The sequence below is a fragment of the Dipteris shenzhenensis genome, chromosome 27 (assembly GCF_047967505.1).
Source record: "Dipteris shenzhenensis isolate YYH24624 ecotype China chromosome 27, Dip_SZ_1.0, whole genome shotgun sequence".
NCBI classification, from domain to species: Eukaryota; Viridiplantae; Streptophyta; class Polypodiopsida; order Gleicheniales; family Dipteridaceae; genus Dipteris; species Dipteris shenzhenensis.
Window position 1 is genome coordinate 15,285,579 of NC_141622.1, and position 16,738 is coordinate 15,302,316.

Below are 16,738 nucleotides of genomic sequence, written 5' to 3' on the forward strand. Positions count from 1 at the left end.
TGTAAGTGCAAGGTCGATGGGTTGTGATTTTCATATACATGGAAATAATGAAGATCTTTTGGTTTGGACTAGCTTCAATACCTTTGGTATTTCCCTCTACTGTGCATGAACTTTTTTTCCATTAAAATACTGGATGCATTATGAAATATGCTCCACTACATAAAGCAAGTACGTGAAAGTGGACTGATGGGAATTGATTGTTTGAGAACTAATTTGGCATCACTGCCTGCCTAGCTTAATTCTTTGCATGGCTTCCTTGCTATTACTAAATGCTTTCTCTAATGGCTTACCCCATTTCCTTAAATTTAAGGTGCCATGATTAAGGAGACTGTAAAGCTCTTCTATCCTCAGTTTATTCATGAAAAATGTGTGTGGCTTTGAAGTATAATACAGTGTCATGCAAAATCCAAAATAAAAGTTTATTTCTATGCTCATATGATGTTCGGGTAGACGGATAAAAGTTTAGGAAAATAATCCAAAAATTGAAGCTCCTTATGCTCCTTTTATTTGTTGTAAATAAGAAATAGATACATATATAGAAAAATTTTGCTCATCCATGTGAGAGGTAATACATATATAGACAAATTTCGTTCATCCATGTGAGAGGTAATAAATCTTTAGAGGTGCCTATAATGAGAAATAGGATGCATAGAGTCTATAGAAACAAGTAGCAACTTTCCCTACACACACTTTTGGCCCTTTCATGTTTTTGGTTGTATTTGATGTTGGTTATAATATTCTTTCCCCAATACAATAAATGAATGATTTGGATGGTCTGCTCACTTTTTTATGCTTGATGTAATAGCTCTACTCGGTTTTTCTTGCTCGCTTTTTGGTATCCCTCCATCTTGACCTAGCTTAGTGAAACAATTGTCAAGTATGAAAAGGTTGAGATTAATGAAGTCTTTAAAGTTGACCGTACACTTTGTATTTCTTTGTCAGTACAAATTATTTTTTGGCTTTTTTAAACCCAAGATACTAGCTTTACTGAGGATATTAACAAGATTTTGAAGCAATTCAATAAGGCTATACCTACCTTGGTGGGGAGTAGTGGTGGGGAATAGCCTCATAGCATGACATGATGTCAAAGGTAAGTATTGAGAATATACTCTTTGGTAGATTAATCAAAAAGTCATACTAGTTGTGGATAATCCAATATGCATTAGTATAAGTGTGCGTAAAGGTCCACAAATTTTTATGAACCCTTTCAATATATTCTTGAATTCTTATATCAAGGCCAGTCAACATTTTAGTGATAAGGGTAGTAATATTGGTAAACATACCATTGTGGGCATTAGTGAGCCATCTAAATGTCTTTTTATGTGCCTTATACATTCCCATGAGATAAGGGAAAGTTACATTAGATGGTTGCTCAATCTTGTATGATAATGAATATATTCCAAAAGTTTTTGCAACCTCATTTTTTGTGACCCAAGATATTGAGAATTTCGGTGAATCAAGTCTTTGCTTGGCAGCAAGTCTCATTAGCTTTTTACATATGAAGGTCCTAGGGTCTGTGAGGATTTATCTAGCCTCAAAATATACAGATGGTGTGTAAGATAATCCACTCCACCCATGATATTTTTGTATAAAAACCATGTTTTTTGGTTGAACCTATGATTCAGGAAAAGCATTTTGAATTTGGTTAGGACAATCACCTTAATGCACTCCGCATGTTCTGGTAAGACCCTTGTAAGACATTAATGCCCAGGAACATAGCTTGGTCCAAGCTATATTTAGCTCTTTAATAATTGGGTGGGGGTTGATAAGCACAAGGGGTATATGATTAAGGCCTTTCTCATAAAGTCTTGCCTTTCTCATAAAGTCTTGCAAGGTAGGGTGTCTACAGATCAAGGGGTCAGTAGACAAGACATGGATACCAAAGCTATTAAAAATTTGAGAATCCAATGTTAAAAGTAGACCATGACTTTTTAATACCAAATTTCTCAAAAACTTCCATAAAGACCGATTTCAGTGATAAAATCAAAAAATTTATTAACGTAAAGGAGATGAATAAATCTTTTTGATTCCTTTTACTTCTATTGAGCACAGATAGATCATTGGTTTTTTAAGAAATAAATCTTACCTGCTCATCATCATTGCTGAACTCTAGTGCTTTAGAGGTGTTGCCAAAGTCTTCCAAACCAAGAAAGGACTGAGGTTTCTTGGTGGAACTCTTTATGGTAGAAAGAGTCATCGTAAGTCATTTGAGATCCTTGTTTTTTGATGGGAGGAGTATAGCTTCAATAGTGTTGGCTACTAGAGTATTGATGAGTTAAGGTAGAAGTGGGGAGTTTAGAGTGAAAATAAGTAGGTTGCGAGCGGCCTCAAGCATAAAATCATGAAACTAGAAATACACTAAGAGTGCAGTTTTGATCTCCAAGGGGAAATAGGCAACCCAACCAATGAAGGCATACACCAAAGCACGTCCAGAGGTAAAGGGAAAAAAGCTAGATAAGTTTTGGAAAACAAACCATAAGAGATGATCTAGCCAGATAATGGAAGAAGAGCAAGTAGAATTGGGGTCAAATCTTTTGCACGTGCACTTGAGAAAGAGTCTATAGGTATTCCAGCAGTTTTTCAGGAACTTTTTAGGCTCCCAAAGTTTGTCTTGATTGATGGGTCCCTTAGTTCTAGCAATGAGGGAAGTGCTAGAACATTTAGAAGGATCTACATTAGAGAGCTTGTTTTGTGGGATGTCAAAAAAAAAAAAAAAAGACAATAGATGTTTGGATTGGATGGCCAGTGTTTTGCAATGATCAATCACCTCCACTGAGAACCGCAAAAGGGAGCCAAGAAAGAGATCAATAAAGGGGCTCTGTGATTGATGACTTCAAAATCCCAAAGCTTATGCTCCAATTTGATGGAGTCCAGTTCAAGTTGATGATGAGGAAGGAGGGGGATAGCACTGGAAAAGGCCATGGAAATGACTTTTTGAGTGGGAAGAGAGGAAGCAGAGGACCCAAAATTTAAGGAGGACAGAGCTTATTTTTCACTATGGTCAAGGAGGTCAAAGTTTAGTAGCGGGTTAACAATTTCTAGAATGCTCTTAATTTCTAGAGGAATAGCTAGAATACCATTGAGAAGGAAGAGTTTATTAACAATCAAAGGTAGGGTAGACCAGTAAACGTTCAGATCCAAAGTGTCTTGCACATCAATCAAAGGAAGGTATGAAAGTAGCTTGTTGAAGGCTTCCAAGAAATCTAGTTGGTCTTTTTTGGAAATAACGAGAAGTGCAATCCAATAATTCATGGAGGCAATGGTAAAACTAGAGTGGTGTTTCTCAAAGGAAGATTGCTTTTCAAAGTCCAAGAGCTTCTTGTGGAATTATGGACCTTTAAAGCAAGAAAGGATGCATTGAGTACCCAAAGGAGGGATCGGGATATTGGGTGAAGTAGCAATATACCCAAGTTTAACAAGGGATAGAATCCATTGGTTCTGTTAAAACCCAAACACAGTTAGTATCAAGAGATAAGAAGTGCACAACATCCATGCTTAGAACATGCTAACCAAACCTAATAGTTCAACAAGTGAATCAACACATTTTTAACCATCCACAAACCATTCCACAATAAGGAATTGACTATATGGTACTAGCCCAACCAAGGGTTAGTTGGGAAATAAGAGTGTGTGTTCAAATTTAATACTTCCCTCAAAATAGAACCATATAGTTAATTCCATCATTAGGATGAAGTGAATTCAAATTTTTATAAATATTTCTAAAGAAGCTAGAAATAGAACCTTAGATAGATGAAATAGATTCGACGGAAATGATATTCAACCAGACACTATTTTCATGTAAAACCTCAAATGTCGGATAACATATTAGACCATCATAGTAGCCAAATTTTGAATAAGTTTAAATGATGAATCCTTCCGAAAATTTGAGATCCGAGGTCGAGGTCAACTTACCTGCAACCATCCAAGAGTAACTAAGTGATAGAACATCATAGTCTCAAATGGGAAGATAGGTAATGCCTGCTTACCCCAACTTGTTATCGCTTTTACCAAAGAACCAAACTTCCTTCTGAATTCACAAAAAAATATTGGGTATGTATGAGCCAGAGGGTAATCCATCTCAATACTAGGAACATTTGAATGATCAGGGTTTATGGTTATTATAAACACATTTGTAACACCAAAGGAGATGATGGGTAAAGGGGGATTTCCTGAATCGAGGACAGCAAAGTTAGTATTATTGCTCAAGAATTGACTTTCATTTCTTTAACATTTTGTAGCACTAAAAATTTATAAATGTATATTATCAACTTCGATCTAGAAAGAAACCCATGATTGGTCAGGACCTGGGTACTATTGGGCATACATACTTTCTACCCTTGTTACTCTGTGACGATGACCATGATGGCATCACGTAATGCATTAGCTGGTTGCATGATTCTCGTGGTAGCGTTGACATAGGTTTTTGCAACATTTTTACATATGGTCACTCGTCTGCATCGCTCCATTTGCATACACACACACATACTCCATTTGGGTAGGTATATATATCTTAACCCTCGTAATGCATGCTGTGCCTTTTATGGTTACGTATTTGGTTAAACTATGCAATATATAATTTTCCTTGTACAAGAAGTAGGTTAAATAGTTAAGTCTTGTACACAAATTGCAGTATAATTTTGTATTTAGTATATATTTTATTTCATGGTGTGTAAGAGTACATCATAGTTTTGGTTATATGTACTTATGAGCATTTGCATTTTTAAACATATGTATGGTGGGCGTTTATATAAGTATAGATGATTATCTTGTTTGAGAGATATAGGGTAGTGGATAAGTTGGTTGTCCTATAAAAATAGATAATTGTATTGGTGGTGTGATTTCGATCAATGTATATATATATATTTATATAAAATCGTCCAATTCTTATAGTTTTTTATTTTTATCCTAAGGTATTTCTTGATTATCTATAGGATTAGATGATTATATTGTGGGTGATATATAGGTCAATGGATATGTTGTATGTCTTATATATATATAAAATGCGTGCAACCAGGCAATACCAAGAGCAAAGCAGGTCACCCATAACCTAGGCAGAATGAAAGACCTGTTATGCTCTGAAGTCAAGCTACAAGATAATCTCACGATTGCGACCTCCTAACCCAATGGTAAGCGTACACTTATACGATGAGGTGTTAATGTTGGATAATAGCAAGGTTAAAAAATGGGCATGGTTCCTCATATGAAGCAAGTATAGTGGGTTAGGAGTGTAGAATTATGGAACGAACATATACATCATAGTAGTTTTGCAACTAGACAGTAAGTAGATGCACCCGTGGAGCCACAAAAAAATACACAGTGGTCAAGAGCCTGCGTATTGGAAAATGATTCCATTTTACTTGAAATACTACATGCAATACATTGATTCATACGCAACATTAGGGCAAGATAATCCACTTAGACAAGCGAGCGTGCAAGTGCGTGATATATAACCAATAACCTTTGAGAAGGGACATCAAAGAACTGCCTACACAGTCATAGAGCTCAGACTCTACATCCCAAAAGAAAACTAAAAGTGGTCGCCTATGTGAGTTAGACTAGCAAACAATTATGAAAGGCATCACTCAGCCTATCAATTCCAGGATCCAATGGCTACAGAGTAGACACTTATGACTGCTTCCATCTAGCAAAGGGCGATACATACATATCACAAGCTTCCCAATAGACGTTGAACCAACAGTAAAGATTGCTTGTTAACAAGGAGAATGCATACCTAGGAGGGGGCCATTGATATGAAGCAACTTAGGTGGTAAGCAAGGGTGCAACAATGCACACAAAGTCTCAGTAGTGTGCAGTATGTAGCCACGGACATCTAGCATAATGTGGAGTATCAGAAGGGAACATATGTTAGCTAGAAGATCCCAAGGACAATTTCTAGAGCAAACATTAAGGCGGGCCGTAGAGCACACATGTAAGCGGTGTAGAGAAGGTTCCAAGTCAATGGTGCTCTGTTCAAGCTACTAACCTCCCATCGAAGGTGCAGCCAAAAAAAAGGTAATGCATCATCGCTTGCCCACCTGGAGCACATGGAACTTATGCCCATTGGTTTTACCATTATTCCATTCAGTTAAGACTAGCAATGAGTAATACAACCATCCCAAACCAATACCCAAACAATTGTTACATATCTGGGCATACCATTTATACATTAGTATCACATACCTTGACCATGAGTATGAATATGTTGGATTATAAGCAAAGGGGACACTTTATTTATGGTGAGTATGTTGAAACAACCTCTAATCACAACCAAGTGGAGCTTCAAGTGACCTTGATGTGATGCTTAATAATTACATCACACATAGGCTAATTCAAATTCCCATAAACTAGCCTATATCATGTTACCTTCACCAAAGTTGCTAAGAAGACTATCAAACATTAACAATACTTTAGTGAGAGTTATAGGTTCCCTAACATCCGCATGTAAATCCACACCCGCAATAAAACTCATACACATAACTATTTCAGTATCCCTAGTAAAGATCATCTTGTAGCATGTAGCACATAGCCTATCCATTTCCCATCCAAGAGATAGTGTCGGTCACAAGGTCAACATCTAAGAGCAAAAGCCGTTAGTAAATTAACCTTCCAACAAGGAAGTAGTCCCCTGCCATAATCAACAAGTAGATTCAACACAATAGATGTGAGAACTAAAGTGTTGTTAGCATGATACCCAACAATACAGTGATAAAAGTTGTAAAAATGCAGTGAATGTGTATGCATGAAGCCAAGCTGATAAGAGAGCGTGTGTGTGTGAGCGTATACCCATGTGTGTGATTGTGTTTGTGTGTGTGTTGTGCATGTTAGAGTACACATAGAGCTGTGTGTGTGTGTGGAGGGGGCAGTGGGGGGTGTGTAGTATCCTTAGAGATCGGTTGAGAATCTAAGTTCCCCGTTCAGAAGATCGTTTCTATAAACAAAACCTTTCTTGGATTCCTAGGTATATCAAGGCATTAAACCATTCATACCATCCATTTAGTGGTGGTGAAGAGACGTTTATCATGCATATATGGAGGAATTCATGCAACACTCTATGAGAAGGATTCATGCATTACACGAAGAACTATTTGAATTCAAGTTGACGGGAATGTAGTGCAAACCACATGCACATCAAAACTAGATGAATTTAAGCACCATATCGCAAGCAATCAATTACAAAAGAAGTGCATCATCAATATCTAGCTACTAGCAGCTAGGCTTGGGTAGTTGTTCCTGGAGAACAGACAAGCCAATAATGTGAATTTGCACTGCATTCTTTATACCACTCTCTTTTTACAAAGTTGCAAATAGTCAGGTCATGTACGAGATGAAGGAAAGTATTCATGAAACTATTTGTTTTCATACTTGAGATACAAATTGCAAAAATAGTCCACGATTACATACTCTAAGACAACGATTTAGTTCACTACTTGTTCGAACATAAAATTCTAGATTTTGCCGAAGATCATGGTGAGTACTTGTTCTTATAAGATGAACAATGTGATAGATAAAATGCTTTTAACTCGCTTACACCCTATGCAAAACTGGGAAAGGTATCAAACTCTTGCTCTAAGCTCTCAACAAGAAGAGCTACACCAGAGCTACACAGATGGGGCTTACTCGGTGAAGAAAACATAGGCAGCACACGCACACCAGCAAAGAAAATGTAGGCAACACATGCATTTGACCTCATAACAATGTTGTACACAAGCTTCGACCTCGCCTCAGCAAACATTGTAGAGTAGAATGATCTCGCACACGACCTCGATCTCGCCTCAAAAAATGTTTTAGAGTGAAGAAAACATAGGTAGCACATGCACTCGACCTCGCAACAATCTCTCACAACATGACCTCAACCTCGCCTTAGCACAAACATTGTACAAGAGAGCCGGCAATGAATGAAAGAGCACGCAATTCATCTAAAAGCCCGCTCAAAGTCATCAAAAGTCGCTTCCCATGCAAGTTGCCATGCAACCAACCAGCCATAGAAAAGTCCCACACACCTCTAGGAAAGCCACAAAGAACTCAAGTTGAGTTCCAATACATGCATTTTGGGAAATTCAAATTAATACGTGGATTTTTTTGCTACTTTTGCCAAAAGCCCCCGAATCCGTTCCTAGAGCACTAGACTCTAACGAGCCAGTGCTAACAAAACAAAACATGCTAACACTAAATTGACATACAAACTAGATTTGCACAACAGGCAACCTTTCCGTCGTGAAGCACGTAACTACTAACTCAAAGTTGAAGCTGAATTCTAGTATTTTGTCATTTTTTAAAGAAAAAAAGCGAATGAGTAAAATGGTGGACATGAGACGTGACACAAGGTTCGTTGGGACCTGATTCTCCCTGCAAATGCCAAGGGTGGTGATTTATTATTGATTTTGTGATGTCCATATTTTGAAAGCTGAAGTCCAACAAATACATGAATAAGGTGATAGAATAATTGATCTTTGGTGCAATCTATATAATATTGTCATATGGACTACAACCATATGAATAAAGGTGTTGTTATCCTTCGATCTTGCATCCATCTTGGATTTCCTTGCTCCCTCGCATCGATAACATGCATTAAAACAGAGGAATGTTATAAGAATTCAGATTGAAAACAAGCAATTTTGAATAAACAAGCAATTGAAAATATTTATATGGTAATATATAATATATAATTATTATAACCACACAAAGTGTGGGTAGGGAGGCCGCTTCCTTCCCTAAAGAGTTATAATCTGAGGGAATGGGCCCTTCCTTGGATGCCTAGATAACGTTGATAATAAAAACGCCGAGAATATTAGCACCGAGGATGAGTCTCATGAATGGATAAGATACTAGCATAGTACCTGAATGCCAATAGTCGTGGTAAAATCACTATGAGCATCGTGATAGCCAAAATTCAAATTCTTATCGTCTTTTGAGCGAGATTATTCCAGCATTCTCAGATCGTTTAATAAATTGCAAACAACACAAAAAGACAACTATCATTAGAGGAAGTCCAAAGTAAAGCACGTAACATTCTCACTCTCTAGCCAGTGTTACGTGCCTCTCCAACCTCGGGAAAATGGGAGTTTGAACACTGTAGTAAGTTGAGCTTTCAAGCTTGTAAGAGCAGAGCATAATGTCATTGTGAGGCTCTCCAAAGCTTCACATGCCACAAGGCTATGCCAGGCTGGCCTTTATCTCTTCAAGGCCCTTGTTATGCTTATGTGCTAGCACCTGCTTAAACACAAATCCATCTTAGCTACTCATAGTTGCTTAACAAATCCATCTTGGCTGGCCAGTTTCCAACAAGCTCACTGTAGTGTCTCCACTGTAGCTAATGTGATGCATGGAGTGATAAATAGATAGATAGATTGCATTCAATTGTCTCACAAACAATTTGGATTTTACAGGCACGATGGGGTTTCTGGACTCAATTTGCAGTGACAAGATATGCATATTCGCTTCCACCAATTGCCAAGAACTCATGGGGGAGGCATCTTGGGTAGCAATAAGTTCCACTCAGCCACAGGCAATGCTCTTAGAGACTGCGCAACATGTTTTAACCTTTTTGGCACCCCCTACAAGCTCGTCATACCACGTCGTTGAGCACCTCCTGGTCGTAGCTTGATGGTGGCTCCTTTTGGTTGAAGGCTTGCCAACATAGTAGCTCCTTCCCCTCATCCAAGCTTATCTCTTCACCTCAATGACTTTGGATTCCATCTGGTCAATCGCCCAGCTGCTTCTCATGTTGATCTCCTTGCCCAACCTCATATCCCTCGTCATTACCATCAACCTACATCAGAAGAAGATCCTTTAAAATACTGCCATCTTGCACGTTGCCAATGTATATTAAAATCGAGTGTTTAGTCCGGCCTTGCTCTAAGACGAGGGCACTCATTCATGGAATGGTTTCCATTGCATACCCCATAGCATACGTTATCTCGTTGTGGAAATAGATGGCGGTTGCTAGGAGCCTCTTTTGATGCTTTTGTCTTCCATTGCTGGCCCAACTCGTTTAATAGATCGGTGGCCAAGTCTTCCATGTTTAGCACCTCGGGCATCATGCTTGCATCCTTAGTTACCTCTAAGGTTGAATCCTTTGTCGTTTGGGACATATTAGAGGAACCTAAGGATTTATCCTTGTGGGGCTTCTCCCTCATGTTATCCCCAAGGCGTATTGTCGTCTTACTACATAGCTCCAATGAGGTGGGATTCATCGCAAACCAATGATCGTGCAGCTTAGCATCCCCTAGCCCTATGAGGAAGCGTGGTAGAAGCTGTGCATCACTCATCCTCTCGTGGGGTTCACATCGTGAGTTCAGCTGTTTAATCTAGGCAATATAGTCTCTCAAGGACTCAGTCTCCTTTTGCCTCACCTCGTAAAGCTAGTTAATCGGGCTCCACTTGGGACCATTGGGGGAAAAACCCACAATGAAAGATTTACGCAATGCGTCCCAATTTATTTTCTTGTTAGGGTTTAAGTCTCTGAACCATTATCCAACCTTGCCATCAAGGCTTAAGCCAAAAGGATTAACCTTGTCTAGATCCCCGATATCACCAAAGGTCTCACAGATTTGTTCAAATCTCTCAACATGGGAGATCGGGTCTCCTTCTCCTACAAACTTAGTGATTAGTTTGGAGATTGTGTCATGCTTGCTCCTTGACGGGTTGGTATCCCTTCGTGGAAAAGATGGAGGTGGCGTTGCAGCCCCCCTTCCTAGCGTTTGCACTAGAATTCTCATAGCCTCGTCCGTAAGGACAACCAACTCAAAACACTAAAAAACATAAAAAGCAAGCTTCAAATGATCCAAAATGCTTTCCGAAAAGAAAATGATAGCTGCTTTCTTTTTCTTCCTAAACTCACACTTCTCCACTCATTCCTCTCCTACAACTCCGCTAACTAAGCTCCAAGTTAAGCTTGAGACAAAGCTTGAGACAATGTACAATGGGTAAATGATGAGAGAAGGCAATTGCAATGCAAAAGCATACCTTGAACTCCCCGGCAACGACGCCAAAGATGTGTGGTCTTGATGGTGACTCATGTGTCATGGGGATCTTGAAGGAATGCCGATGGAGCCTCCACTCCAAGCTACTCCTTGTGAGAGCAAACTTGACGTGTGACGACTGACGGCAAACTTGATCTAACGACTGCGGTAAGGTGCTCATCGCGAGCCGTTGGATCATGCGTGTGTACTTGAAATAGCCGGTAGACTGGTAAAAGAGCCAGTCAGAATGTTGAGCACGTTTTCCCATTATTAAAAGATCCTGATCGGACGACTGGGATCACGATTCCACCGACCCCAGCCGTTGACGGTGAATGCGGAACCCAAAAGCGGAGCGAGGGCATCTATGAGCTCAGATTTCAACACAGTGGTAGTCTTGGCACCGCCATTCATAAGCTCCCTTAGCTCCTTTCCGAACTCCTCTCATCAATGTAAATGCAGAAGCTTTGTAGGACAACCCTCAGACTGTTGCAATCCTCGAATGTCCCCTCATACCTTGCCACAGCTTGTCCTCTGCTCATCTTTTTGACAAAACTTCAGGCAGGGACTTGACGACTGGCCATCCTTTCGAATGGGACACCACCTTGCAGTTCGACTGACGACTTAGTTTTTCCCGGCTCTATTTGATGATCAACGCTGAAATTCAAGGTACAAGTTTGATGACCAGTGACTTATCACGACGGAGGGAGCGACTTGCAATACTCGATGAGCGAATCCGGAGCCTGGGGTAATTGAATGTGAGGAGTTTTGTGCGCTTTTGGACCTCTCCAATTTTGCCTGTGGTCCTCTCAGCTTCCAGGGCAGGCCTTTTGAATGTATTCAACTTGTTCTTGGCGGGGTGTTGGGTTTCATTAAAAAGTTTTTTTCATGCAAGTGACACGTGGCAAGAAGGCTCCCCTCCTTGTTTTACAAGCGTCCTTTGCCTCCTCTTTCGTAGAGCTTGCTCTGCAAGCTCTTCTCTTGAGCTTTCGTGGAGCTTGCTCTGCAATTTTCTTCTCCTCCTCCCCTCTCCGCCTTATATACAAGCACTCTCTCCGGGAGATTTGTTTGATTGCGTAGCCTGAGCTCCCAGATGGCGCACATGCATGATTCGAACATGTGCGAGAGTAAGGATGGGGCGATGCTTCCCCACGCCACGGCCGAGAGCCAGGATCAGGCGATGATGCTTCAGAACGCGAATTATCATCCACTGGAGGCCCAGAAGAGCCGGGATGAGGCGACGCTTCAGAAGGTGAACGATTATCCAGCAGAGGCACAATATCTGCAAATAGCAGGAGGAGGATTGGATGATACATCTGAGGCCGAGCACATTAAGCCGGAGGGAGGACGGCGAGGAGGATTAGATAATTCACTAGAGGACCAAATTCCAACAGCAGAAGGAGAAGGTGAGAAGGCCGCGAACCACGAAATCGCAGCAGGAGGAGGAGGAGGATCGGTGGATGGAGACGACGATAAAGGCGAGAAGCAGACGCTTGATTATCTGTTTGGCGGTGGAGACGATGATGAACGCGAGAAGCAGACGCGTGATTATCTTCTTGGCGGCGGAGGGCGCAATCAATCGGCTGAAGAAGAGCAGCAGCAGGAGGAGGAGGGCGAGGAGGAAGAAGAAGACGCTCCAGCGAATCCCTTCATCGACTATCGACCCTCGCAATTGTCCATTGGCACTCCGCATCCGGATCCCGTCGTCGAAACCACCGCTCTCTCTGCGGCTCGAGCGCCAGAACCGACCTACAGGCTCGCCATCGCTGAAGAAATCGAGCAATCGGGATCCCTCTCTTGTTTGCAGCTCGAGACCCTCGTTTACGCCTCGCAACGGCACCTCCAGTTCCTTCCCGATGGCTCTCGCGCTGGATTCTTCCTCGGCGACGGTGCTGGTGTAGGAAAGGGACGCACTATCGCTGGGCTGATATGGGAGAATTGGCAGCAAGGGAGAAGGAGAGCACTCTGGCTTTCCGTAGGCTCCGACCTCAAGTTTGACGCTCGTAGAGATCTCGACGATGTCGGGGCTCGTTGCGTCCCTTTGAATGCCCTCAACAAGTTTTCTTACACGAAGCTGGATTCAAAGAAGATGGGAGTGAACGAAGGCGTGCTTTTCCTCACTTACAACAGCCTGATCGCGAAGTCTGCAGCCGCAAAGCGAACGCGATTCCAGCAGGTAGAGGAATGGTGTGGTAAGGATTTTGATGGTCTTATCGTCTTTGATGAATGCCACAAGGCGAAGAACTTGGTAGCAGATGGATCAAAGAAGGCATCGACTCAAACTGGGCGGGCTGTGCGAGACCTTCAGCAATGTTTGCCTCTCGCCAGAGTGCTCTATTGCTCGGCCACCGGAGCATCCGAGCCCCGGAACATGGCTTACATGGTGCGTCTGGGATTATGGGGACTTGGGACTGGTTTTTCCAGATTCGAAGCGTTCCTGCAAGGGTTGGAAAGAGGGGGAGTGGGAGCGCTGGAGCTCTTAGCCATGGAAATGAAAGCCAGAGGCATGTATCTCTGCCGAACCCTGAGTTTCAAAGGTGCTGAATTCGAGAGTGTGGAAATTGATTTGGATTCAGAAACGAAGGAGAAGTATGCAAAGATGGCCGCATTCTGGGAGGAGCTTCGGCTGCAATTTGCCAGGGCTCTTGAGCTACGTGGTGGGATTCAGGAAACCGAGGAGAACAATGCAGCTGAAGAGGGGGGCAAGAAAAAAAGGAAGAAGAACGAGGCAACTGCTCTGTGGCGAATGTTCTGGGGAAGCCATCAGCGATTCTTCAGGTACGTTTGCATGGCAGCCAAGGTCCCACATTTGGTGAAATTGGTCAAGCACGTGGTGCATGATGGCAAGTGTGCTGTCATTGGCCTGCAAAGCACCGGCGAAGCATCCACCGAGGATGTCCTCCGAAAGCAAGGCACTGAAGAGCTAGATGACTTCGTTTCCGGACCGAAAGAGCTGCTGCTGAAGCTGGTGGAGAATCACTTCCTTGCACCTGGAAAGAAGCAGACTGCAAAGGCAAAGAAAGGCAGAAGGAGCCTAATACTGAGCAACAGGAAAAGGAAAGGGGAGGAATTGACCCCTGTGCAAGGAAAGAGAAAACGTGGGAAGAATGATAGCAGCTGCCTTGCAGCCCAATCCAAAATGAGCGTTTCGAATTCGATCGGCATCTCAAAGAGTGGAAGGATGTTGAGGAAGCCTCAGAGATTGCATGTGAAAGAGATGAATGATTCTGAGAGTGATGATGATTGTCAAGATGGCGATTCCTCAGACTATGCTGCAATGGAGGATTCATCAAACAGCACAGAAGACATTAATCGTGAGGAAGTATTAGAAGATGCCTATGAGGAAATTGGGCAGGATGGTAATGACGTCCGATTCACAACTAAAGAAGACGTTGATGGAGTCGAAGTCCCCTCCACAACTGCAGCACCCTCTGGACCCTTTGCTGAACTTATGCAGAAACGAGAGGAACTCCTTGCTCAAATCCGAGCCCTCGACCTCCCCAAAAATCCTCTGGACACACTCGTCGATCAGTTAGGAGGTCCTAATTCTGTTGCGGAAATGACTGGCCGAAAAGGATTGCTGGTGCGCTCTGCAGACAAGAAGAGTGTTGTATATCGGTCCAGGAGCTCTGAGGAAGACGTGACTCTGGATATGGTGAACATGCATGAGAAGCAGCAGTTTATGGAGGGCAAAAAACTCGTGGCCATCATCTCTGAGGCAGCATCTGTGGGGATCTCCTTGCAAGCTGACAAGCGAGCTCCTAATCAGAGGAGGAGGGTGCACATTACCTTGGAGCTCCCTTGGAGCGCAGACAAGGCTATCCAGCAGTTCGGACGCACACATCGCTCAAACCAGACATCTGCTCCCGAGTATAAGCTCCTGTTCACAAGCTTGGGTGGTGAGAGGAGGTTTGCATCTGTCGTTGCCAAGAGATTAGAGTCACTTGGTGCATTGACCCAGGGTGATCGTCGGGCTGGTCCATCGTTGAGTGCATACAATTATGATTCCGTTCATGGCAGGAAAGCACTGGGTAAATTGTATGATGCGATTATGGGGAAGACAAGCCATGAGTTACCTGTTCTGGGCCGAGAAGACATCATGCCTCCTCCCAGTCCTGGTTGCCAAGTCAACATGAAGGTGGATCCAACTCAGCTACACAACCATGCACGGAAGGCACTGAGGTCGGTTGGCATTGTGCGGAGCAACACAAGCATCAACAAACAGAGATGGAGAAGAGCGTCATCAAGGATGCAGAGCTGGTATCAATACAAAGATGAGGACAGCTGGTGTCAGTACGACTCCCTGTCCTCAAATGAGTTTATTGCAGACACAGACAGGCATGACGTTGGGAGATTCCTGAATCGGCTTCTTGGCCTAGATCCTGACACACAGAATTTCCTTTTTGGGTGGTTTGTGAAGATCATGGACCGGATTGTCAAGCTTGCCCGTATGACGGGAGACTGGGACACTGGAACCAAGTATATAAAGGGGGCTCGTATAGAGGTTGCAGAGACGCCAAAGACTGTGTTTGTGGATGCTGAGTCTGGTGCTCAAACAAAGCTTCATGTTCTTGACATTCATCGAGGACTGAGCTGGGAAGCTGCCCAGCAGCTATTAGAAGAGAGCTGTGAAGGGCAGCTGACACCGATGTTTAATGGGTTCTACGAGGGTAAAGGGCAACGATCAATTTACACGATACTGGCGATAGAAAGGCCTGGTTCATTCCCTCCTCGTTTCAGAATTTATCATCCATACTCTGGTTCTGGAGATAATTTGCGTCTGTTGCCATTGGAAACGCTTCAACAAGCTTTTGGAAAACTGGAAGGCCTGTCAGCTAAGGAAGCATGGACTAGGAGTTTTGAACTATCATGCCAGCAAGGGCTTGCAGTTGTTCAGAAGAAAATTCTTTCAGGCTTCATTCTTCCATTGTGGGGTTCAGTAGAAGAGGCTCTTGGGCAGGAAAGGTTTTTGAAGGACAGAATCTTACGCATTGTGAGAGCAGAGACCACATCTGGTGAACGATTAATAGGAGTGGACCTTCCTCCTAGCGCTGCTTCAAGGCTCTTGACATCCCTTGCAAGAGGTTATTATTTATAAGAGATTCATGATCAATTTAAGCACTTGGGTTTATATTTCTTTTAAAATTTTTAGCAAGCCAATGGTCTCGTGGAAAATGAATATTGTAAAAGATAATCTATTGTGCTTGCTATAGATGTGGGCATTTGAATAGTATGAATACAACCAAAAAGAAGAATAAAGCAATTAAGTCACAAGGATTGATCTCGAAGTTAGGAAAATATGGAAAGAAACGGGATAACAGGGCAATCCAAGAATCAATGGTCCTTGTTTTCTGTGTTTTTGGGCCCCAAGGCTTTTTAAGAGTACACTTTCATGTAGTTACGAGAGAACTCATAAAAATTTTCTCATATTATGCGTTTCTAAAAAAGTACTATTATGCTATTGTCTCAATGTTTCTGCTTTCTATGAACCTCGAATCAAAATTACTAAAGAAGAAATGAAAACTCCTCATTCTTGGCCAGCTGGACATTTACTTGTTTAGTGTGTTGCCCCTTTGGATATTTTCTGCTCTTAGTCGGCCTGTCAAGGGGCTCACCCACTTACTGCCCATAATGCAAGAGCAGCCCTTGTACTTCTTGTATGACGTATTTGGCAGCCTATATTCAACTGTGCTGGCCTCAGCTTTTGCCAAATCTTACTGCATCATGTAAAGCTATCGACCTGGAGTTGTATATCACTAGGCTGCTTCATCCATCTTTGC

The 16,738-nt window shown here is 42.3% G+C and overlaps 1 pseudogene; it reads left to right on the forward strand.

Moving 5' to 3' along the window:
• Window positions 1–11,986: 11,986 nt before the first annotated feature.
• LOC147883917 (protein FORGETTER 1 pseudogene) lies at window positions 11,987–16,173 on the forward strand (annotated as a pseudogene).
• Window positions 16,174–16,738: the final 565 nt, after the last annotated feature.